We start from the raw sequence: 25,600 nt of genomic DNA on the forward strand, positions 1-25,600 counted from the left end.
AACTACACGTTTCTGAACGAAGTGGCTGAATATATTCATACCTTAGTCGATAGTCTTCTTGTATTTAAAACGATAACAATCCAGTTTCCAGTTGTCATTGCTAGGCTGCAGAGGCCGCTTTTGATAGTTTTCGACCGGATATATTGTACTTGTTTAATACAAAATTGCCAGATAAATTCAATTACGTGTTTGTGAAAATTTTATAAATCTTGTTATATTTTTATTTCACATAGTCTCAATACGAAACAGTGGGCGACAGATTTAATCTCATTATAAGTTACTTGACTGGAGCATTGTTAGACGAAGTCAAGCTTTTGTCTATGTGTAGGTGTCAAATATTTCACATTTCAGTAGTGTGCGTGAAGCAGAACTCGCTTGTCGCGTTGCGGTGCGTGTGCTTTCTACAATTGACTTTCAACGCCTCGTAAGTTTGTGAATTTCATTTATTATTGTGTATGTAGTGTCCCCAAGGATCAAGCAACACTATGCAATGAAATCCTGGCGAGTAATGTGAAGAGGGATGGCCGGATCCACCGTGATCATTCGATCGGATCGTGTCGATGCGTCACCTTTGTATGCCATTTCGCGAGTTCCGTATATTATTCTAGAATTTGGATAAATACATGTTGTAGGCAAAGATGAGGGTCTGTGTGTTGTGGAGAAGAAAAGAAGCCCTGAGGGAGTGCTGTATGCATTCTAACCTCGTTGGGCCCGTAGAGGAAGTGAGCGCTCGGCGTCGACGGCCGACGGTGGCGGCTCCCATGATTGGTCGCGGGAGTTCCTCGTATTGTATACGCCGTTATTCTTTGTGCTAATCGCGAACTTCCTTGACACCTATTTGTAATGTTTCCTGATTTCCTAACGACCTAATGAATTTAACGGAATACGTAGTTGTACACTAGGTATTCCTAATTTTACCTTTTGGTGAGCCTTGTCTGGTGACATTCCGTGAGACTAATGCTCGGAATATTACTATAATCAAGCATTTGCATGGCCAGCTGATGCCTGTGGCCTATCCCACAAAACTTAAAATTGGATACGAAATACTGGATAAGAAAAAAATGCATGCACTCAAATTGAAAATCCGGTAAAAAAAGGTAGGTAGATACTTACCATTTCGTACGCCTTTTCCAATTTTGCGACATAGTATCCCTTAAGTATTTCCAAACTTTCTCCATTATTCCCAAATCATTTAAATTTTGCATTCTCCTTCCATTTGTTTATTTTCACAGTGTGTGTTAATTTATCACAAAATTTACCAAAAATAATGTTTTTGTTTGTTTATGAGGTCTAAAATGGTCAGTTTAGCTTGCAAGTCCATTGTAATGCCAGTTGGTATGTAGGGAAGTAGGTAATTAATGCTTGTAGCTAGATTAATAGACTATATAATTATAATAAATGTAATTCTTGCGTATTGCGTATAAAGTGAAACTACCTTCAGAAACTACTTTCAACATCAAAGGAGCTAAATAAATTGTTACATATTTGTAGGTGTAACATTACAATTTATCGCTTGTATATTCACAAATCTACAATCCTACAATTATGTAGCTGTTGTAACATACCTTTGTTCTTTGTGATACTCTTTCACAAAAGTGACATATGTGTACACTGCAAACTTGTAACAAATACATATTTGGAATTATTGGTACATTTTTTTTTTACAATTTGACAATTTTGTCAAATTGTACACTTGTAAAGTTTTGTGGGATAGGCCACTGGCCTCGCAGATGTTACACTTCTGACAAGCTTCACTATGTGAATAAATTTAATATTATAATATTTTTAAAACCACATACATCACACTATTATACATATGGTTTTGGAGTTTGTTGACCTGTGTAGTGGTTCGGAAAGTAGCAGTTTATAAGGGACGGCAAAACTACATACCCTAAATTCAAGTACATACATAAGTTTGCCTTAACTAGCAGTACATCATAATTCCGCTGTAAATTGTGTCATGGACAACTTTAAATTGTAATGAAACTGCACATACAATGACATGAGCTGTATTAAAACAAACGAAATAGATCAAAAATAAGTTTTGTACAAAAAACTTGAATTCGCTGTATTTTTTTTACTATGGTGTCTGAAGCTACATAAACTAATTACAGACCTAGATATACCTTATCCTATTGTAAGTACAAAGTTATAGAGCAATCTATCTAGTCGTTTTAACATGAGAGCATAACTACGTTGTTATGGAGAACCGAGCTTGCCGGGGACTCTTATTGAGTTTTATTATAATTTTCATAATAAAAATAACTAGGGGACGGGTGGTGAAGTAAGGTTGTTTTAGTATTTCTTTAAACTATTTTTATGCGGCTTTTATTCATTGTGAATTCAATGGATATATATTTCTTGGTAAAATTGTCGTTTTAATATTCTACTTAGGCAAAGTTGGGCAACAACGGAGAAGTTAGGGTTCCCTATGGTAGATAGTTTTGCTGACCCAAATTTTCAATGAATTGCTACATTGATAATAGGGTTTGCCACTAAACCTAAATTAATAAGTCCATATTCTGAACCAACCTAAAGTGCCCTGTCTGAGGTAAAATGGGTAAGCTACCCATTATTTACATTACAGGGCACCCATTTTATGAATTTTAAATCAATTTTTTTTTATGGGTGAAAAGCAAGTAGGCCTGGGTTGGGCACATAGTGAGATCACCATTTTGCATTTTTTGTTGGAATCTATAATGAAGCGGGCTACTGAATCCCACCAAGGTTTTAACGATGAACCTTTGATTTTTGGTAAATTTAAAGGGTTATTAATTAACTTTATCAAGCGGTTGGAAATTATCTGTTCACAAAAAAGTAACATCTTAAACCTGCACCAAGTGTTTGTGTAAAAGTTGTTACCAGATGCATGCCAAATTAAAACTTATATAAGGGTTAATTATAATTGTATTCATCACATAAATTTAAAACAATCCTTTAATAAGTAGAATCTGCTTACTAGGCCAAGTCTTAGCCACAAATGTGTTTGTAGGCCAAGTTTATCCATCATAAGGCCGCGGATTGGATGCACGCGACGGGCGGTGAGCAGCGGTGCGAGCGTTGCCGCTCGCCGCCGCCGCTGTCATCCAGAATAGGTTCAAGTCCATACATTTTGATAAGTCGTTCGAACTTCAACGTACCGCTCGCGTCGCTTGAGCGACTTGATCAAAATGTGAATTCAATGATCCTGTTCTAGACGACGGCGGCGGCTGGCCAGCCCGCGTCCTGAAATCTAGCTTTTCGATATGGATCTTCCCTAATGGCCTGAGAGTGCTCTAGATATACAAATATAATCAACTGGACTTAAAACGAATACAAATTTCGTTAGCTAGTTGTATTAGCACTTGATGTTCATTTTGTGCAAATGTTTCATTTTGCTAAATGACAAGTAGAGTAGGTATTGTGTACTGTATGTTGCCTACATTAGTCAAACATTTCCTGATCATACATATTATGTTAATGCCTTTGTGAGGTTACCTCGTGACAGTCGCGACTAAGCGACGTAAAGACAGTACACAGGTGTACTAGTTAGAGCTTAGCAGTGCTTAGGACTGGGACTTATTACAACTTCCTGATTTGCTCTCTCTTATGAAAGACGTAACCACAGAATAACTAATAGTACTACCGTACAGAAAATTCACTCCTTCACAAAAGTCCGATTTAGGTATAAAATTATACCTATACTCGCCGCCTGCAAGCAAAATTGAAACTTATAACCGCGCACGAACCGTCAATCTTCTTTGCACGCCGCAGTTTTATGACCGAGCTGCGAGTGTCGGCACGGGGTTGTCACTTGACAAGTTTTTGTACCTATTACCTACTGATTTATTATTGTTAAGATAAATATGTAGGAATTACAAACGTTGATTCTGTAAACATATTTTTTTTAATCCGGAGATAGTATGTCTGATTCTCACGGAAGTAGGTATGCCACACAAGTACTTATTCCTTTGAAAATATGTCGGTCAATATAGTCCGGAATTAAAAAAAAAAAATTTCTGCTTCCTTGTTCGTCCGTTTATTCAGACATCCGTAAACAGAACAATATCTATAGATTTAGGTTTCGAAGGCATTATATGTATTTTAAATTTTGCGCGAGTCGAGTGACAGCCCATTGCCTTACGCCTGCCCGGGAGGCGCGCAGGCCAAATGTACCTAAACTGCGAAGTGACACCCCCCTGACGTAACTTTACTTTTTTTTTTATACTACGTCGGTGGCAAACAAGCATACGGCCCGCCTGATGTTAAGCAGTCTCCGTAGCCTATGTACGCCTGCTACTCCAGAGGAGTTACATGCGCGTTGCCGACCCTAACACTCCTCTCCCTCGAGCTCTGGCAACCTTACTCACCGGCAGGAACACAACACTATTAGTAGGGTCTAGTGTTATTTGGCTGCGGTTTTCTGTAAGGTGGAGGTACCTCCCCAGTTGGGCTCTGCTCTAGATCTGGAATGACATCCGCTGTCCTGTGCCCTACCACACAAAGCGAGATGTCATTCACAGTGCCCATACCTCTCTTTTGGACTTTGGAATGAAGTTGTCTAACTCCTCTCCTAATTAAGGCATATGTATTTTTAGTCTAACCATCTTGCGCACAATACACAGACATGAAATTTGTCTTATATACCATTGAGGTAATATACACTAGAGCGGCCTCTCGAAGAAAATGTTTCTGCACCTCATGAAGTGCATGCACTTCATTTCTACTGGCTAGCTGCGCTTATTCTTTAGCTTAGTGACAGACGTCAAACGCAAAAAATGGGGGGACACCTCGCGGACACAATTTGTTCTCGACAGCTTGTCTATACATATATGTCAGTGTTATATACTAAAGACTATTGAGAATATTATTATTTATTTATTTTAATAAATAAATTGAGAATATTAAACAAATAAACGTCGCATTAGCAAACCACACCAAAACCGGTCCAGTAGTGCCCGAGTGCTTCGCGAACGGGCAGAGATGATGCGATGCGGTGTACTTAAATGTCTTAAGTCATATCTAAAATTGATGAATACTCTGCTCTATGACATCAAGGCCTCAGTTCCCCAGGGCTCTGTTCTTGGCCCAGTGTTGTACTCAATTTGCACCGCAGACCTTCCATGTACAAAAGACGTAGTTACAGCAACATATGCTGACGACACAGCGTGCCTTGCCACTGACAAAGATCCCGTTGTAGCATCACAAAAACTGCAAATACAGCTGCAAAAAATCGACCAGTGGCTCGAAAAATGGAGAATCAAGGCTAGTACATCAAAGTCACTCCAAATAACATTTACCTTACGAAAAGGAGACTGCCCGCCTGTAACTCCGGAGGAGAGACACTACCCAGTGAATGCTGTGTTAAATACCTAGGTCTCCACTCTCCACCTAGATAGGAGGCTCACATGGGCCAATCACATTAAAGCAAAGAAAAATGAAGCCAACATACAATATAAGCGCTTACTATGGCTAATAGGAAGACCGTCCCCTCTGACACTAAGCAACAAACTTTTGGTATACAAATGCATTATAAAACCTATATGGACGTATGGTATACAACTCTGGGGATCAGCCAGCAATTCTAACCTTGAGATCCTTCAAAGATTCCAGAATATTGTTCTCAGAACAATATCCTGCGCACCCTGGTTTGCCCGAAATACGGAAATACATGACTACCTACATATACCAACAATCAAAGAGGAAGTAAATAGCTTCTCAAAGAAATACAAAGAAAGACTAGCAAATCATGAGAATGAACTCGCCAGAGACCTACTAAACAACACCAATAACATCACAAGACTCAAGAGGTGGCAGATCTTGGAACTAGACCAGTGAGAATAACCCACATAAAAGGAATGGTGGTTAATGGACCACCACCTGGGAATTTTTTTTTATAGTACATACAATCTGATTATGGCTAAGAAAGCCGATGGCAGATGAAAGTAAAAAAAATATATCTTAAATTGTTGTACTTCAGTGAAAACTTCCAACAAAAATTGGTCAAAGGCTTATACAGAACCCGCCCCGGCTTCGCACGGGTAGTTCAACTAATTTACATATACATATAAACCTTCCTCTTGATTCACTCTATCTATTAAAAAAACCGCATCAAAATCCGTTGCGTAGTTTTAAAGATCTAAGCATACATAGGGACAGACGGACGGACAGACAGCGGAAAGCGACTTTGTTTTATAATATGTAGTGATTCTGCAAACAGATGCAAAACGCGCTAAATCCGCTGTTCTTCTTTACTTGTAAATATTAATACTAGGTACATATAAAATAAGTCAGCATCGAGTTTTCTGGATCACCTATAAAAATCTACAATATGTACTTACTTAGCAGTTTTAGCGACATAGATAACAGTTACTTTTGTATTTATAGTATTAGCCTGAATCATGTGATATATAGACACATTATAAGTCTAAATTTAAATCTATATTAAAAATACACTACCTCAATATTTTGTAGTAATTGCACTACTATAAAATTAAGTTAAGTACATATGTAACTAGAGACTGATGACCCCACAGTCAAACTCTTTGTTGAGTTTTGCGGGGCTATGATTATTGTAGGAATACTCTGTATTTTATTAAATAAATAATAATAATAAATAAATAAATAATAAATCTACTCTCGACTAGTCTCGACACATCGCACACGGTATCCGATCGACACCTCCAAAAAAATTTGTTTGATGTTTCATTCGCCAAATTCTATTTTGACCAAACGCGATAAAAGTGTGTTTTCTAACATAAGACATCCTGTAGAAGCCATTGGTTTAAAAACTGACCCCTTTGAAAATCCGACTGTTAAACAAACATTCAATCAAATGTTTTGGCAAATGAAACATCGCACAAATCGCCCGCACTAAATTCGAGTCGGCGGTAAAATAAAAATTAGATAACTGCCAAGGTGCAGTCAGTATCATCCTCACACGTTTAAATAGGTACCTAATTGTAGCAAATAATCTAGTATGAATCATGTGTAGCTGTGCAGCGGTGCAGAGGCTGCGCCGCGGTGCGGCGGGGCTGTGGATGTGGGTCAATGGTAGCCCTCCATCGAGCGCGCGGCCCCGCCAACTGGGTCGCGGGGGGGTGGGCGCCCTGCAGCACACCCCTGTGTTTTACACATACAACTTTAACACGAGTAAATTACTCGAAATTCAAGAAGTTTCTGACTAATAACATTTTAATAAAACTTGTTTCTGCTTGCGCCTTCGTCTGCGTTGGATGATTTCCGTGATCAAAACTATTGTTCTATGTCCTTCCCCGGGACTCGAACTATTTCGGATTAAAGAATTTAATTTTTCTCGTAAGAAATTTTACATTTCACTTAACGAGAACTTAGAATATGGACATAGTGGTTTTTACCAGTAAGCATAATTACATTCTTAATATACAGTTAGTGTGTTATTAACTTAATTTTTAGGTTCATTATTTATAAAGAGATGTTTGTAATTATGTATTTTTTTAATATTTGGCCTTGAATCGACGAATCCAGCAACATAAAAACTAGTTTGATGTACTCAAAAGGTACTTAAATACAAAATATAGTACATAGCGGCCCCCTTTTTAGGGTTCCGTACCCAAAGGGTAAAAACGAGACCCTATTACTAAGACTCCGCTGTCCGTCTGTCTGTCTGTCACCAGGCTGTATCTCAAGAACCGTGATAGCTAGACAGTGGAAATTTTCACAGATGATGTATTTCTGTTGCCGCTATAACAACAAATACTAAAAAGTACGGAACCCTCGGTGCGCGAGCCCGACACTTGGCCGGTTTTTTTTTATATCTATCGTTAAATTTAAATAATCACAATTATTTTGCAGTGGCGCTTGTGAGCACGTTGACGGGCTCTTAACCGTTGTCGCGTTGGCATTTCATCGACTTGCTTACTTAACTTGCCTCAAGATGTTTGTTTGAAAGCGCTTGTTTTGGCATAGAGTGTACAGCTCTGCGTCATCGGCATTGAATGGATTAATCATTTTCCAATAACTTGCCATATTCATTTTGTACTCGCCATCGCTATTTTCGCCCAGGTTAACAGGCTTCTTCCTGCGCGGGTTTAACCTGCGTAACGTAACCTAATCAATACGCTCTCCACTCTTAGGATAAGAATAAGAATAAAAATAATTTATTTCAGCTAAAGGTTACAGACATACCAGGGGTATCGCGGGGAACCAATTAAAATTTAAATATCAGAGCTGTTACAATTAAAAAATATCATTTAGTAAGAAACTACTTACGGTGAGTACTAGCCTAACTACAAACTAAGGCTAAATCTAGACACAATATTGAAACAAAATTTTGTTAAATATGGCTTCTGTCTCGACATAATTTTGTGAGTGCAGCAGTTTGAAAAGCAGTTTTTTTCGCTTCAATTTGAGTGCAATCTAGAGATGGGTAGTGAGTAAATACTCAAGAGTAAATACCGAGTAAATACTCAGTATTTACTCAATTTACCCGTATTTACTCGTTTATACCCAATTTGGTGGGTATAAACTATTTAGAGTGCTGACAGTGCTGACAGGGTATAGAAATCTGAAATAAAGGTGTATTTTGTACTGGATTTAGTAGCCCAATTAGTAAAAAATATATTTTAAGAGGGACGTTCCATACATGTAACTAAGTGTCACAATAAAAAAATCTGAAACCACCAACATGTGGCCCATCATTAAATTGGTCTTTAAAAATAACTTCAATGTTAATATGCACTTTTTTTGATAAATTTAATACTTTTGGGAAAAAACCGTTTCCAAAGGCCAAAATATTGTTCATCCCTCTATAACTTTTGGAACAAAGTTTAATAAAATATGAAAAAATATCAGGAAAATAGACCCTCGAAAACACTTTGAGAAAAAAATACTTTAAACATGATCGGTCGGGTCATTTTTGAGTTTTCATTAAAAAACTCTTCATAAAAGGACGTAAGTGCCGCGTAAACACGTAATTTGGCGTGTACGGGGATTCAGGATTCCAAAAGGCGGACCTGTGGATTCTATTCCAGTCCTCAGTCACTTATTTTAATGGGAGAGTTGAACCCAGCGTGAAACGACGCTTTCTAAGCAGTAGTTGACCGCAATTAGATGGGTTAGTAAAAACCCACCAAATATTTACCTAAAATACCTGTATTTGCCGTATACCGTAACTATGTATTTAGTGTGGTTAAAATATGATTTTATTATAGTCGTTAGTTTTCAGTCTGACCCTTTCGGTTAACTCTTTGTCTATTGTAAGTAAAACCGCACGTGCTACTACCTGCAAAAAAAAAAGAATCGCTAACTTTGACCGCGTATACTATACGGCTATACTATGTATAGTCGTTAATTTTCAAGCTGGCCCTTGCAGCTAACTCATTGTCTATTGTAAGTAAAACCGCACGTGCTACCAACTCAATAAAAAACGGTTCGGTCAATTTAACCGGTTATTGAATTACAATTTCTATGGAACTTGCAATAAGATTCAAAATGAACTACGGAAAAATTGCGAGGCTGTGTGGGTTCCCTCTACGGGTACTGAGTTTCGGCGAGTAAACGCTACAGTTCCAGTCTAAAATATGTCAACGAGATGCATAACAAAGGCGCGTTATCCGATATCATCATCATCATTAACTTAAGAGTTATTCTCTTGTCGGTGGAGTATCTTCCAGCTTTCCCTATCCCGCGCCAGCTCTTTGACTTTTTGATAAGACACGACCCCTACTTTTTCTTTTTTCTTTTTTTTTCTTTTTATAAAATGTATATATATCGGAGAGCGCACTTACACTGGTTTTTGAGCGTTGGCCTAGCTAGGGGGTCATCCATAAATTACATCACACGAATTTAGTGATTTCACATTTGGCAATCCCGTTCCCCCTCGTGTGACTTCTCATATTTGACAATTTTGTTTTTAACGAAATTAGCAAATTGAACAAATTATAGTTATGTTAATAAAAATATTTTAAATAATAGGAATATTAGAAATTTTATGACACGAAACCGATACGATATATCGTTTCAAAAACTAGCTTATTTAGTTGTATCGCGAATCAAACAATCAAAACAATTTTCGACTACAAGTGAAGTTAAAGTGACGTCACAAAGTTTGTAACACCTCTCCCCGTGTCACAACATGTCACATTTTCTAGACCCCCTCCCTCCCCCTAAACGTGGGGCGTAATTAATAGTTTTCCATTGTTATTGGCACGTATTTAACCGGTCAACTAATTAATCGAATTTGGGTAGTTTAAAAAAATAGAAACGGGTACTTTTTTATTAGCCTACTTTGGTGTCCCACTGCTGGGCAAAGGTCTCCCCTCGTTTTGTCATTCGGCCCTGTCATTGGCATTTTCCCACCATTTGGGGTAGAATGCGTCCAATTCGTCCCGCCATCTCCTTTTCGGTCTGCCTGAACCCCGGCCTGCACCGTCTATGGTGTTCCGTGGGTCCCACTCAGTAACCATTTTGGCCATGGGTACCAAAATTAATAAATTGGCAATAAAAACGGAGCCTTCAATTAATCAATATGGGTTGTATTTTTATGAATTTTGGCCACATTGCCAGGAAAGACAGTGATAACCTGGAAAAGCTGGTAATCACTGGTAAAATCGAAGGCGATAAGCCGAGACGCAGGAGCCCAATGCGGTGGACAGATTAAATTCGCTCAGCCCTTGATGTAACGCTCCACGGTGCCCTACACTCGGCGAAAGACAGAAAGAAGTGGCGGCAAATTGTCCAAGAGAAGCTAGAAGTTACCTAGAAGTGACCACGATCCTCAGTGATGAGGAAACCGATGCAAGGAGGAGGAGAAGACCACATTTTAAAAAGAAAACGGCTATATATTTGAGGCTCATATAAATAATTGGCGCTAAAATATTAATACACAGCCAAATTATATTATTATATGCCCAATGAAAGTTCGTGTTTAATATTTTAGATTCCCGAATATTGATAAGCCAATAGCGTATTTGACTGTATTTAAAATTAATTATTTTACACCATGCATGAAATAAAGCACCAGAAGATTAATAGAGAAACGTAAACAGCAGTTATTTTTAGACAAAATTTCTATTTTAAAGCCCGTATAAAACTATAAAGAGTAGGTAGTTTGATTGTGACGTCACATGTTAGTGTTTCATATAAATTCCATAGTAGCAAAATCGTTTTGACAGTTCGAAAAAAGAAACTGATTTGACTAGTAGTCAAATACCCTATTAGAATTATATGCCAATGACCGAACCTTTTTGCAGGTAGTAGCACGTGCGGTTTTACTTACAATAGACAAAGAGTTAGCCGTAAGAACTACTATACATACTATGTAACAATCGCCGCGCTATCTGGTAAGAGCTATAATATTGTAAAGTATTTTCGTCGCAGTTTTATTTTAATTAAACAACTGGTAAAAAACTGTATAATATGTGAATCAGCTTGCAACATGCACTTATCTAGAACGCAAGTAATTAAGTAACTGAAAGTAATTACTAATTAAGTACCTTCTTATTTAAAACAAAATTGTTAACTATACTTTTCACGTCTATATCCGCTAAATCTCAAATGACCTCTCACTGATAATCACCTTTTTGCCAAAAACTAAGCGTAATAAGCTTCTTATAACATGCATATCATGAATACACGTTAACACAATTAAATAAAAACCAATTTAGTACTTAAATCTCACCAAAATATTGAGATTTTGTTAATAATCGTTTTTACTCACCAAAATGAGTAAATACGAGTATTTACTGTATGCTTTGAGTAAATACCGAGTAAATACTCAGTATTTACTCACCCCTACCCATCTCTAGTGCAATCCCTGAGGTAACATAGTTTATTTATAGCATTGTATGTAAAGCTTGAACACGCCAAAACGTGGGCATACATTTTTGGCAAACGAAAGCGGGAACTCGTGAAGAGATTGCTAGTGGACGAAGAAGGAGAAGAAGAGGATGCTGAAATAATGTAGCTCTTACCTACTCTTTCGAACAACATTATCCTTGTAGGTTTTGAGTCGAGAATCGTAAAGCGGTGGATTTTAAGCAATTAACTCTAAGTACTTAAAACTCGTCATTGTCATCGGTAAACGTCGCCTTCGCCATTTCGAGCGGACACGGGCAGCGCTGCCAGACTGCTCCCGGAGCGGCTCGGCGGCGCTGCCGAGGTCGCGCGCAAGCCACGCCCCCCGGCCGCACTGCACAACAAAGCGGTGCGCCGCGACCACGGTCGCGGATGCCGGGTCGCGACTGCTGTGATCCGAATGTTACCTTTAGGTTAGTTAGCGGTAAAAGCGTGCGACTTTCAATCCGGAGGTCGCGAGTTCAAATTCAAACAATTTTTTTTTTTAACCCGGCTCGTCGTATACCAATGAGGTTTTGGAAACTTATGTACTATACGATATATCATTTGATACGTTTCGGGGAAGGAAAATATCGTGAGGAAACCGGACTGATCCCAATAATGCCTTGTTTCCCTTGTAGGTTGGAATTGGAACGCCAAATGGTACCTAGTCGTTTTATTTGCACCTAGATGACAATATATTTTAACACAATCAAGCAATGCGCAAATCTTGCTTCAATGCTGTCTTTTGCACGAAGTAATGTTAGGTGTATTTATTTTACATTAGCACAAGCTTGTTAATTTACGAGCAGAAACTGTTTCATTTCACTTATATTTTCCTGCTTTGATTAAAATGTGTATTTTTAAGTGGCAAATTTATGAAATACTGTGTCGAAGTATTGTATCGAACCTATAGATCCCACACGTATACAAAGTGCAGTACGCGTGATACATGCATGGCCGTCGTGAATCGTGAACGCTGCTCGCACTGTTAGTGCTTGAGAACGAGACCTAGGCTCTCCGAAACATGTCGCGCGAGTGACTTTTTAGTTCACTCACTTGTTTTTACAAGTAAGTCTAAACCGTGAATTTTTTGAAATTGGCTGTATAGAAGCTTAAGGCCGTTCCATCGGTTTTCCGCTGTCTTTGTCACATTTCGCAAGAAAGAACGGGAAAGAACATACGCGCCAAGTGTCAATTTTGTTCGAATTTTGTCGGTTTTTATTTTAAAAACGTTACCTTACAACATCGAAATTCTAAAGCTATGAAATTACTATTTATGTTAAGATTGTTTTTTCTTCTTTTTTTGTTTAAAGTATCACATAATAAATAACCGAGTAAAGTAGGATTAAAAGTCCGAGTTAGAGGTTACTTTGGGAATTAATTGTATCGAGCGAAGTGTCATAATTCGTGTATCGGAAGCTATGTTGTTAAAGATAATATAGTCAAGAATTACATATATTTTTTCCACGTCTACGAATATCAACGCCTCTTAGAAAAACATGATCATATAAGGAGTTTTTTCGCCTTCTGGCTCAGGGAACCGCCTTAATAAAGCCTCGTCATTTTTGGAAATCCACCCCTTCGGGGAGGGAGGGCAAATGGCCAATAGACAGACCAATTCCCACGCGGGCGTAGCTAGCTTTTGATAAAGAAGTACCTGGTTATTGACCTAGATGTTTTACCAAAGAGAGTTCCATGTGAAATCTTGCAACGAGAAAAGTTTTCTTCAGTGACAAGTTTTTCTTTCATCTGTCGCTGCGACTCTCAGCTTCTATTTTTTTTTTACTTAGTTACTCATCTATTGTAACTTGAGATATGTATCCGTAACTGCTATATGTTTAGAGAGGTCAGACATACCGGTTCGTCTAATTATTTATGTTATGTATGTTAGCTCAGCTGACGACATTCACGAATGTTTTCACTAGTACACTGATTAGACGGGCATTGGTTCCTACGCCATACGAAGCATGCAGCGACAGCTGACCAAATCGGCTTCTGGACCCCAGTCATAACTTACCAATATAACATACTTATTGGTCATGGGCGTCATGGCTATAGTACAGCATATAGTACGGCATGCCGCCTCAAAAATCCGCTTTGTATTACTCTTATTTTTTCAATATGCTCCGACTGACGTTCGATCGAACGTGTACGTTTACGCTGCAATGTTCGAAAACATCTAATAAAGACGTTGTGTGTCGAGTAGGTACAGCCATGGTACAGCGTTCAAAGGACGCAGTTAGTGACCGTTCCAATACATCTTTATACTAGACATTCGTTCGTCGTTCGTCTTTGTATTCGTTTAGACATTCAGTACCTACATCTTCATACTAAACATTCAGACGCCGCGTAGGTATAAGACGTGCTGACGCCATACGCCGCTTACGACATGAACTTGGCCTTAACTATTCAATTCGTTTATTGTCAATTAGATAAACATACACACTTCTCTCCTGTTTGTTCTATTTATAACTTGTCTGTTTATTGGTCGCTTTACCCTTAGCCTTCATTTGTCGCAAGTGAATGAAACGAACTGTAGGCTTAGCACAGGAGCGCAAGCCTCGCGCGCGAGATAGACTACCCGTCTTATTCTAACTGTATTAGAGAGGGGCAGCTTGTCCATCTCGCGCACGAGATACTGTTGTGGCGCTCCTGTGCTAAGGCTACACGGTTTAATCATTCGAATCGTGATTCAAATTAAAATACATTATTGAGCGGAAAATTATCGAGAAAAAGGGGATGAGGTCTCGGGCGACTTTATGAAACTACACCAAATACACCGCTCGGCTACGACCCAGAGGCACTGTGACTGTGACCAATTATTATACTGATTTTAGCCCCAATTTAAAATTATAAATTATATCAAACAAATGCAAGCAAGCAATTGCTTGAAGCAATCAATACTGTTAGTAAATACAAATAAATTATTGTTATTGTTTTGTGGTGTTGTGTTACGGAATGGCTGTTTACTCCAACGGGGTAGTTATAATTACACCATTCCATGCAGCACAGATTCCTTACAACATTTTGTACGCGCGTTTGAATTCTTCGCCGTTTTGTATTTATACACGGTGGCTATAAAATAAGTTTGAAAAAGTAAGTAAGGGAGGTTTTGGAACTATACTGAGCAACTTTTACTATGGAACTAAATCGCGAATTTTTTTTTGCCAGTTTTGAAAAATCCGAGTTACAACTAGTGAAAATGCGTTTAAGAAAACTAGTTTTACTCGTGAAAATGGGTTTTCACTGGGGTGTTATACATAAAATTCGTTTTAACTAGGTAAAACGCCTTTTATAGTAGCACATACATTATTGCCATGAAACTGTGGTGTACCCTATTGTATAAATGGCCATTCATTTGTAATATGTATAAGGTTCCTATCTGTCCATCACATAACCCTTATCCAGGTTTACTTGACAGTAATTTGACCAATCAGATAGTGAACTGTCAGTCATAGTCAAAATTAGAAATTAATTCATCAACACTATTAAATAAATATTAAATTAATTTATCTAGCTATTTACGGTTTAGTAACTCTATGTGCATAGATTCCACGAACAAATTTACTAAATTACTTAAATATGTAAAAAATCCCGTTCCAAATTTGAACTTATTTCTATGCGAATAAGGTTGTTTTTTTAAGGTCAACCATTGTAAAGTACAGGATTACCAAGTACTGATTCCCTAAGTAACCTAAGATCAGGCTGCAGTCAAAAAACTAGTATATAGGTAAGGTTATTTTGATAATTTTCCCCGCGTCTTCATGCTCGTTTTAGTTGGTTATTGTCTGGTTAGCTGTCTGTTAAGGGGCCCACTGACTATCAGTCCGCCGGACGATATCGGCCTGTCAGTTGTTCGGAACTGTCAAATTTTTGTTCTAACTGACAGGCCGATATCGTCCGGCGGACTGATAGTCAGTGGGCCCCTTTAGCTATAGTTTTTCCGAAAATTCCCAGGACAGAGGCGAATCTTTTTGTATGAAAACTTGCAATTTAAAATGCATTTTTTATCCAAACTACTGCAGTCTAAAATGAAGTCAAAATCAGTCCATAGACTCCAATTTTTTGCAAGCTTTCTAATGGTACCCCACACGTTTCTTACAAATAAAAAAAAATTGGTTACCCCTCTCAACCCCCTAAGTTTCCCCCTAAAATAAGAAATAAGCGGTTTGGACTTATTTACGATATTAGTGGTTGTAATTGCTATAACTGTTTCAAATTTTAGGTATCTACCTCAAACGGTCTGAGAAAAACGCATTTAACTGATTTGCAAGACCGAAGTGATCCCATAAGTGTTCCGTTTGTCAAAACAAAGTTTTGCACGGAACATTAAAAATTATACCAAAAGCCAATTTTTTTACGAAATCCTTTGTATGGCCAAAGGAGTGGCTGCAAAATCCTGAACAGCCGTACAATCTAAGAAAAAAAAAATTAAGTTGTCGTAGGAGCATTTCGGTATCTAATAATTTGATATACTTTGTGACTACTTTCAACCAAAATCATTACTTTTAATGTTTATCCTAAATTACATATTTTGAAAATAAATGTGGTATTTTCTATAAAAAGGGACCTTATTGTCGATGGCGCTTACGCCATTATTTACGATGCTCCTATATAAATACAATGCCGCGCGACGCTGTGCGGCTTAAGCGCCATCGACAATAGGGTCCCTTTTCTTCTGGGACACCCCATTGTTATCATAATAAGTCGGACCGATGACACGCGGGTTCTTTGCTGCAAGTGCCATGCGACGTGGAACTGTTCGTAATCGACCTGTAGTTCTAATGATTATGCCTGATACCTCAACGCGTTTCAAAGCTAAGTTACTAACATACATAATAATTTTGAATAAATATAATGAGTAGTGTGTCATTATTTAGTGCGTCACAAAAAGGTCTCTGCATGAATTCGGACGAATATGTATCAATCACTAGAAAGTATAGAAACAATTGTACGGCGATCGATTGCTACCTGGAATTATTACACGCCAGAACGAAGCTATGCGGATGCGGATGACAGGTTCAAAATTACCTGCACTGCACCGCACCGGGGACTGTATTGTTTGATTTAGGTTTGTGTAGATCATGTTAGGGATTGTTTTGTCGTTGGTTTTCTATTGTTCCTAGTTTAAAGAGCCATTGAGATTACTGCGGGAGTAGGTCGACTTGTGTAAAATTGAATACATGTTATATTTATGTATTACTAGCACAGACCAGTGATTACTAGCTTCTGCCCGCGACTTAATCTGCGTAGATGATGATTGATAAAAACTTATCCTGTGACCTTTATTGGGCCTCAAACTATCTCCATAACAAAATCTAAAGCGGTTTAAGTGTGAACAGATAGACAGAGAGACAAACAGAGTTACAAATGTTACAATCACATTTATAATACTTATTAGGAGGAATTTAAGAACACTGGGTCCGTTTGGCAATTATGTTAATAAAATAAAATAAACTTATTCCTTTTTCTAACAAATCTTTGTCAGAAATGTTTCTCTGGACGTTTTCCGGATGATTTTATAAACCGGAGATGTAATTTCATTAGTCACGATGTTTTGACATTGATTAAGTGCAAAGTCAATTAGATGAAAGAAGATCAATGGTGGCAACAAAATTAGGCTAGACTTGACGGAGAGGCGTCTAGCGGGTGTCCCGAGACTCCCGAGCCGATAGGGAGAGTGGTGAAGGGCGATTGCCCTCGCATTCCGCCCATTGTCCCGCCGTGCCGTGGTTGCTTGCACGTATCCCTACAGTCATCACGGCTAAAAACAGAAACCTATTTGATTGTTTCGATCGTTCGAGTCGAGCGGAAGAGGCAGAGATCAGTCCGTTTTATATGTTTATTTATGTTTAGGTTATTTCGTACACCCAAGAAGAAAATGCATTCTGTACCCGTATAAATTCAGTACAAGGTACCCTGCTGTGTTACCAGGGTTTGAACCGATGTCAATTGAAAAAATTCACATTGCACAGCTGTGAGCTGTGACATTAACATAAAAAATATAGTAGATACAGGAAGCCAATTATAGGAACATTATTTCATACTTGTACGGATAAACTTACTTATACCTATAAAAATGTTTGTTCACTTGTAGAACAGTTTACTGAATCGTCTGTCGATAAAAAAATTACCCACTCTATATTTATGTATTTTTGTTAGTATCAATACATTAAAATTTGGTGGTAACAACTGAGAAAAATAATGTCTTCGTCCCTGACCGATAAGAATTTGTGAGGTATTTGCACGGTATTTGTGCACGATCAATCTCTTTTTCTCAATTTCCATGGTCGAGCATAAATCTAGCAAAATAATATTTTCACCATGAATACTTTGAAGGTTGGTGATTGAACTGTAATTGTCAATTTTTTTCCCGTCATGAAAAAAATAAAATAAATATACAACAAATTATGTGCCAATTCTATATAAACTAGACTTTACCAGTTGAATTGTTTTTTTTTGTCGCGAAAATCGTTATAAAATCGGCAAACGCTAGTATAGCATTGAATAAAAAAAGCAGTCGCGACTGGGCGACGAGCGATTAACGAATATCTGTGTGCGGCGGGGTCGATGCCCTGCCCGCAGCGGCGCGCCCGGCGGCTCCGCCCGGGACCTGACCCTCTGGGGATGCTCCGTGGAGTCGCCGACACCGCTTTTGCACCGATATGTCAATACTCTACGGCGAGCGGGCCTCGTAAAGAATCATTTCGGCGAGCCATGACGGCCGACGGAGGCGGCGACCTTGCGGCGGCCGCGTCAAGGTCCCCGCGGGCGCCGACCCCGCCGCACGTCGGCCGCGCCCGCGCGCTTCCAAATCCATCTGCGTGGCGACACCGGCCAATTATGATTTTGAAAATGCAGCAGGTCGCGGAGTACTAGGGCTAGACGACGGGCGTCAGCTGGGCCGGCGCGGGCGTCGACCGCGTCTCACCTGCTCCCGCCGCCCGTCTGCTCCCGGCCGCTGCTCGATACATGCGCCGACCCTAAACTAGTTTGCGAACGGTAATCGCGCCGATCAGGGCTCATTCACAACACTTACCGACCGCATCGTCCGCATCTCGACACGCGAACCAGTGTAAGCCTGGCCTCGAGAGAAAGAGATACAAATAAAGTATAGTTATTACGAATCGGAGTGTGTATACTCTGGACGATTAGTGAACTGGAAACGTATTCTGATTGGGCAGGTCCGACGCTTGTTTCTGCACACTAGGACGCAATCGAGTGTAGCGCCGGAGTCGCGAGCGAAAGGTTTTGCGTTTGGTTAATGCCAAGTTATAGACGTCTAAAGAATTAAACTCAGTTTAGTGTTCAGTGCCAAAACTATCATCCAGCATGACGTTACGGCGTTATATTTAGTGTGTGTTTAAGCTTTACGTAAAGTGTGTGTATTGCGTTATTTATCGACCGGCAGGGGTCGTCGGTCCACTGATCAGGTGGAGCGGGCATTCCAGTAGGTATCCAACACAAAGGAAATACATTGAATCCTAATGACATGTAGGCGACGAGCGACACGTGTAGTTCTTAGATGTAGTTATCTCTCGACAATGTATGACATTGTTTGCACTGAAAGGCGATGTCGAGTGAAAGCAGACCTTTAATTTTTATGCTTACGCATAAAGTGTAGGAAAGGGAAGCCATCATGTATATGAACATCCCATGAGTGCGAAAGAGTCACACTACTGATATCTTGGAATTATAACACTCAAATTTATACAAATCACAGTTTTATTCCACCAACTTCACTTTACAAAATCCAACAACGTAATAATCAACACAAATGTCAAACTACCTCTTATATAAAAATATCAATACCTTCCAAATTAGTAATTCGGAAATCAATCGAGCTACTAATAAAATTAAATATAAATGGCTAACACTACAAATGAGAAAACGTAACCATTTTTGAGTTACAGGTCGGCAGGACCGCTGTCGGGTAAGAGCAAATCACCGTCAATTTGAATTTGAAAAATATTAATCAATCGGGAAGAAATCTGCTAAAAAAGTATTGCAGTCAAGATGGTGTAATGTTCTGTGCTGGAAATGCTGGAATGCAGTGTAACAGGGCCAAATAATACAAGCAATTACTAATTTTACAAGGAATTATGATTATTATGATAATCCGGGCGAAATTTTCCAAAGAATATTTTTCTAAATTAATAGCATAAATAGTGTTGAAAGCCCGGCTGACACGGTCAATTATAAGTTTTTCTTCCTTAATTTGTTAATATTTTATCATTTAAGTCAATATTCAAGATTATTTTGTGTAAAAACCTAAATTGTTACTTTACGCTAAGGCTTAACAAAATGATCATATGACTAGTCGATATATCGATATAAAATTATTTCCTCGCAAGAAATATTATATTCACCATAGAGTAACTTATATTAGAGCGGTGCGGTACTGTCATAGTAAATTTTGTAACCCCAGTAAATTCACTGCCATCTGTCGACACACTTTAAAACTAAAAATGAAGATTTATAAAATACGATAAAATGTATTTAAATATGGATAAAGGATTTTTTTTATTTGCATTAATTATTTTTATGATTTTGACCCATGTTCTTTCACTGATATGCGTTAAAATTGTTAAATAACAAACGAAACCGTCAACGCCATCTATACGACAGCAGGCCAAAGCTAGTAGCGCCCTCTGACCGAGAATCAAATTTTCTTGATTTTCGAGGCACGTTTTTTCCTTAGACTGTATCCATCTATTACGGAGTTATATCTATCTTTGCCAAAGAGTAACTTATATTAGAGCGGTGCGGTACTGTCATAGTAAATTTTGTAACCCCAGTAAATTCACTGCCATCGGTCGACACACTTTAAAACTAAAAATGAAGATTTATAAAAATACGATAAAATGTATTTAAATATGGATAAATGATTTTTTTTATTTGCATTAATTTTTTTAATGATTTTGACCCATGTTCTTTCACTGATATGCGTTAAAATTGTTAAATAACAAACAAAACCGTCAACGCCATCTATACGACAGTAGGCTAAAGCTAGTAGCGCCCTCTGAACGAGAATCAAATTTTCTTGATGTATTCACACTCGAAAATAACGATTGTTGTACTTTTTTTAAAGATGCACGTGTTTAGCGGTAAAGAACTACGGTGCTTCATTCATTTCCTAAGAAGTAATGAAGGACCCATCGCGCGTCGTATAGTCAGCATCGAATAAGATAGTTTCATGGTAACATAGGTGTATTACAGTATGTTGTCAGTATGTAGTTTCGTTATTTACTTATTTCCGTCCGCTCTAAAGGAAATTTAACGATATAAAAGGCGCTAATATAGTCCAATAATACATAATTTTTATTTAGATAAAATAACGACATTGTAATACATAATTTTTATTTAGATAAAATAACGACAAAAAATGTTGATGAAGCAGTCAAACACCGGCAGATTATTAACCTTTTCGACGCCGTGTCAAACACATAAGCAGTCATTCAGACGCCACGTCACCCAAGTGTTAAAACTGAAATTGAACTTTACTGCATATGCATGTAGGTCTATGTTGCTCTGTGGTTTATGACCGATTAATCGGTCTTTGGCGTTGCAACTACGGTGCGTATATATCGGTCATTGGCGTCCAAAAGGTTAATATGTTGTAACATGACATCACTAGTTTTGATCTCACATAGACAATTTACGCACACCCTTGCATTTCATTTTTGGTCGCATTTTTTAAGCTTGACAGTTGTTCTTTGTCATCCAGTTCTGTGACTGAAAGTAAAGAAGAGACCGTCAAACTCGCACAGTGACATTGACAAGCGGCATCATGGTCGGGACAGCGATAGGTATAGTTATGCGCGTGCAATAGAGATAGCAACAGGCGGGTCGATGTACGAAAATATATCTGGATCGTGTCTCTTCTTTAGCTAAATATATACAGTGTGGAAAAAAAATTTAATGGGCCCTAGGCCGAGCACATGATTGACGCGACAGTATCTCGCCGCGAGATGGACTACCCGTCTTTTACTAACTGTATGAATTAAAGGGGGACGGGTAGTCTATGTCGCGGCGAGATACTCTCACGCCAATCATGTGCTAGCCCGGCAGGTGGGAAAGTACCTTAAAACCTTAAGTTAGCTCATTTTACTTAAAGGGAACATATTTCTATGGTTATGATTTTAGCAGTGTTAGTTTACTCAAAGCCTATTAACCTTTTCGACGCCGTGTCAAACACAAAAGATGTCATCCTGACCACAGATTAAAAAATAGTTACTACGTAACAGATACATCATTCCCATACAAAAGCGAAAATACCTACTCTATAATAGCCTACAAAATCTTAATAATAATACCTGCTGCTCAGGACGAGAAGAAATGTACCATAAGTATGCGCACAAAGAGTCGAGACTGCCTTGCTCGCCGTGCGAGCCACGTGCCAACGCGTCATCGTAAGAATGCGCTAGGGTTGTACTGTTACTTATGTTATTATTGTAATAAAACGAATGTTGCGAATCAACCATATTTTATATTAGTCAATCAAATATTTAAAAACAACACTCATAATACCTGACTCAAAAAACTCCTTAATTTACGATTTATCTACTTATGTTCAAAGAAATAAATAGTGACAAAATTCATAAAAATAGATTTAAAATACTACTCACCTTTCTTCGTCTCTCGGAAATGAAAAAACCGGCCAAGTGCGAGTCGGACTCGCCCACCGAGGGTTCCGTACTTTTTAGTATTTGTTGTTATAGCGGCAACAGAAATACATCATCTGTGAAAATTTCAACTGTCTAGCTATCACGGTTCATGAGATACAGCCTGGTGACAGACGGACAGCGGCAGCGGAGTCTTAGTAATAGCATAGAGTAACTTATACTAGAGCGGTATTGTCATAGTAAATTTTGTAACCCCAGTAAATTCACTGCCATCTGTCGACACACTTTAAAACTAAAAATGAAGATTTATAAAAATACGATAGAATGTATTTAAATATAGATAAATGATCTTTTTTATTTGCATTAATTATTTTTATTATTTTGACCCATGTTCTTTCACTGATATGCGTTAAAATTGTTAAATAACAACAAACGAAACCGTCAACGCCATCTATACGACTGTAGGCCAAAACTAGTAGCGCCCTCTGAACGAGAATCAAATTTTCTTGATTTTCGAGGCACGTTTTTTCCTTAGACTGTATCCATCTATTACGGAGTTATATCTATCTTTGGTAATAGGGTGCCGTTTTTACCCTTTGGGTAAGGAACCCTAAAAAAACGACAAATTTTCTTTTGTTTTTTGACTTTTACACCCATCTACTGCACAATAATTACGTGGTTTCGGCATTTCGAAGCGTAAGCGCGGGAAACGTGTGGTGCGAGCGCTCAGGCGGGCGTTCGGCGGCCCTCTGTCGATTATATCGTCGACGATACGCCGAGCGGTAGGCATATAGCGCGTGGCTTTGAGCGAGTGAAGGAGGCCTGTCCTGACGCAAAGTCACCGAAGTGTCAAAACTGAAATTGAACTTTATGCATATTCACGTGGGTCTATTTTGCTCTGTGGTCTATGACCTAATAATCGGTGTTTGGCGTTGAACCTACGGTGCTTATTATCGGCCATTGGCGTCCAAAAGGTTAATCAGCTCTATTTAATCACTACATTTTGGGAAGTTTCAAAGGACAAGTGATTCAGAATACAGTTGCGTGTTTGTTTTTATTGTTTATTTTAATTATTGTACATAATGTGGAACATTGATAACTAAAATGGTAAATACTTGCACTTGCAAAATAAACACTAGTGTTTGCTTGCTGCGTCATGCTTAAAAGCTTAATCTTATTTATTTATTTATTTTCGGAGAACCAACAGCTATCAATGATACAATAGTTATATAAGTAAATAACAAAAAGCCAATTATAGGTTCCCACCAATAGCAACAAGTTAACACATAATTGGTGGTTAGCACTAAAATTTTACAACGTATTCAACTAATACTAATTTGAAAATGTGAATACCTACTTATTAAATATCCACAATTCAATACTCTTAATATACTGAGCTAAGAAAAACAAAACTTATTAATAAAATACATCAATCGATACAATAATATTATTATTATGATATCTAGAAATTATTCTATAAGCATTTGATCACAAAGCATATTGGCCAGCGGTTGATTGAGAATTGAGAAAAGAAGTCTTTTGAACATTTTAATTAAGTATAAGAACATAATTTTATTGTAGTTTACGTGTACTGTATAGTAATGTTGTAGACAGTTCTAGTTGTTAAAAATTTAACGTTTTTGTCGAATTTTTTTTTCGGCGTGAATAGGTACGCTTAATTGTTTTCTGCTATTTCTATATGAAAATTACTAGTTTGAATAAAGCAACAAATCTTTTTACAATAATATTTCTGATAACTCTGCGGTACTTTAATGTTTTACAATTGGCAGCATTAAACACTTTTTTCAGTTGATGATTAAACTCGTGATGACTTAGCTGGACGAAAATATGAATTAAAATATACATAAGTAGATTGTTTTATTGCTTCAATAGGTTAATCTGCAGTGGGCTAATCTATATGCTTACCTAATAGAAGCGAATAACAAAAAAGAAGACCTAAAGTTTACTTTATAAGTCGTAATGCCCTAACATGCCCTACATAACTTAGAATACTTCGATTATGGGACTGTCTTACGTACCTAAGTGAGTCGGTATTTTGTCTAGAAGTCTTCTAGAAATCGATTTTCGCTCATGTCCTCTCGGATATGGGTATATTTGGTATCAATCCATTCAGTATGATATCCTGAACACAGATACATATATGAGATGACAAGCGCGAAAATGGTGGGAGTATTATCTGTGACGTCATAAAGTCGGCGGTGTAAAGAAAATTAGTTTTTTCATTTAAAGATACCATGTGGGGTGTCAAATGAAAGGGCTTTGTGAGTAGATATATTCGAGTTGACGTAAACGGAAAGTAACCTAAATCCTGATTTGCCGCCCTATTAGTTGAATCCTTTAATTTTATTCTCATTCATACTCATTAGTTCATTCTCTTTCCTTTTTGCTATTAGTACTGTATATGACACTCCAGTCCAGTTGTGTATAGGTTGACAGCTGGCGCGATATTGGTGCAAACATCAAAAGTAGTTTTCCCTTCCAGGCAGTTCGCGGAGGCGTGGTGGTAATAGCCGTACGCAGCGGACCGGAGCGGCAGAGCGAGGGGTGCGGCGGCGGAGCGCGCGGACTCAACGCCGACAAGACGGACAGCGCGCGGCAGCCGGGGCCCGTGCTGCGAGCCTCGGGGAGGACGCCCGTCCCCCTGAACAGGCGCCGCTGGGTCCCGCCCTCCACTGTCAGGGAACACGATGTGTCCGACGGAGATGCCAAGCACGACACCATATTCCGAAAGGTAAGGGTTGGCCTGTTAGTGCTGTTACTCTTACCTACTGATGGAATGGCTCTGTGAGCTGTACAGCTCACGAAGCCCCATGGCACAGACATTTTGAAATAAAAACAATACATATATCGGCACTACTTTAAGAAATACTCTTATCTTGTTTTGTCAATCAAAAGAAAAATGTGGTATCCTTATTTGCAACACTCTATTAATATAAAATATTATTTTCCTTAGGATAATAACACGCCAACTTGCGACCCCCCTGTTAGTAATTGGCTGCTGTATTTTGTGGGCGCCTGAAACTCCAGAGGTGTCGCATGCGCGTTGCCATTCTTTCTTTTAAAAAACCTATACTATAAGCCAACATGTTAATTTATGCATGCATAATTTATTAATAACTTTTTTTTATGTAAATCTTTCTCATTTAAGTGAAGTTTTG

The 25,600-nt window shown here is 38.4% G+C and overlaps 1 long non-coding RNA gene across 1 annotated transcript; it reads left to right on the top strand.

Moving 5' to 3' along the window:
* The first annotated feature begins 78 nt into the window (after window positions 1-78).
* LOC134741479 (uncharacterized) lies at window positions 79-25,006 on the top strand. The gene is made up of 2 exons (XR_010127884.1): window positions 79-424; window positions 24,925-25,006. It is a non-coding gene; the product is annotated as an uncharacterized LOC134741479 (long non-coding RNA).
* Window positions 25,007-25,600: the final 594 nt, after the last annotated feature.

This window comes from Cydia strobilella, chromosome 5, assembly GCF_947568885.1.
Source record: "Cydia strobilella chromosome 5, ilCydStro3.1, whole genome shotgun sequence".
NCBI lineage: Eukaryota > Metazoa > Arthropoda > Insecta > Lepidoptera > Tortricidae > Cydia > Cydia strobilella.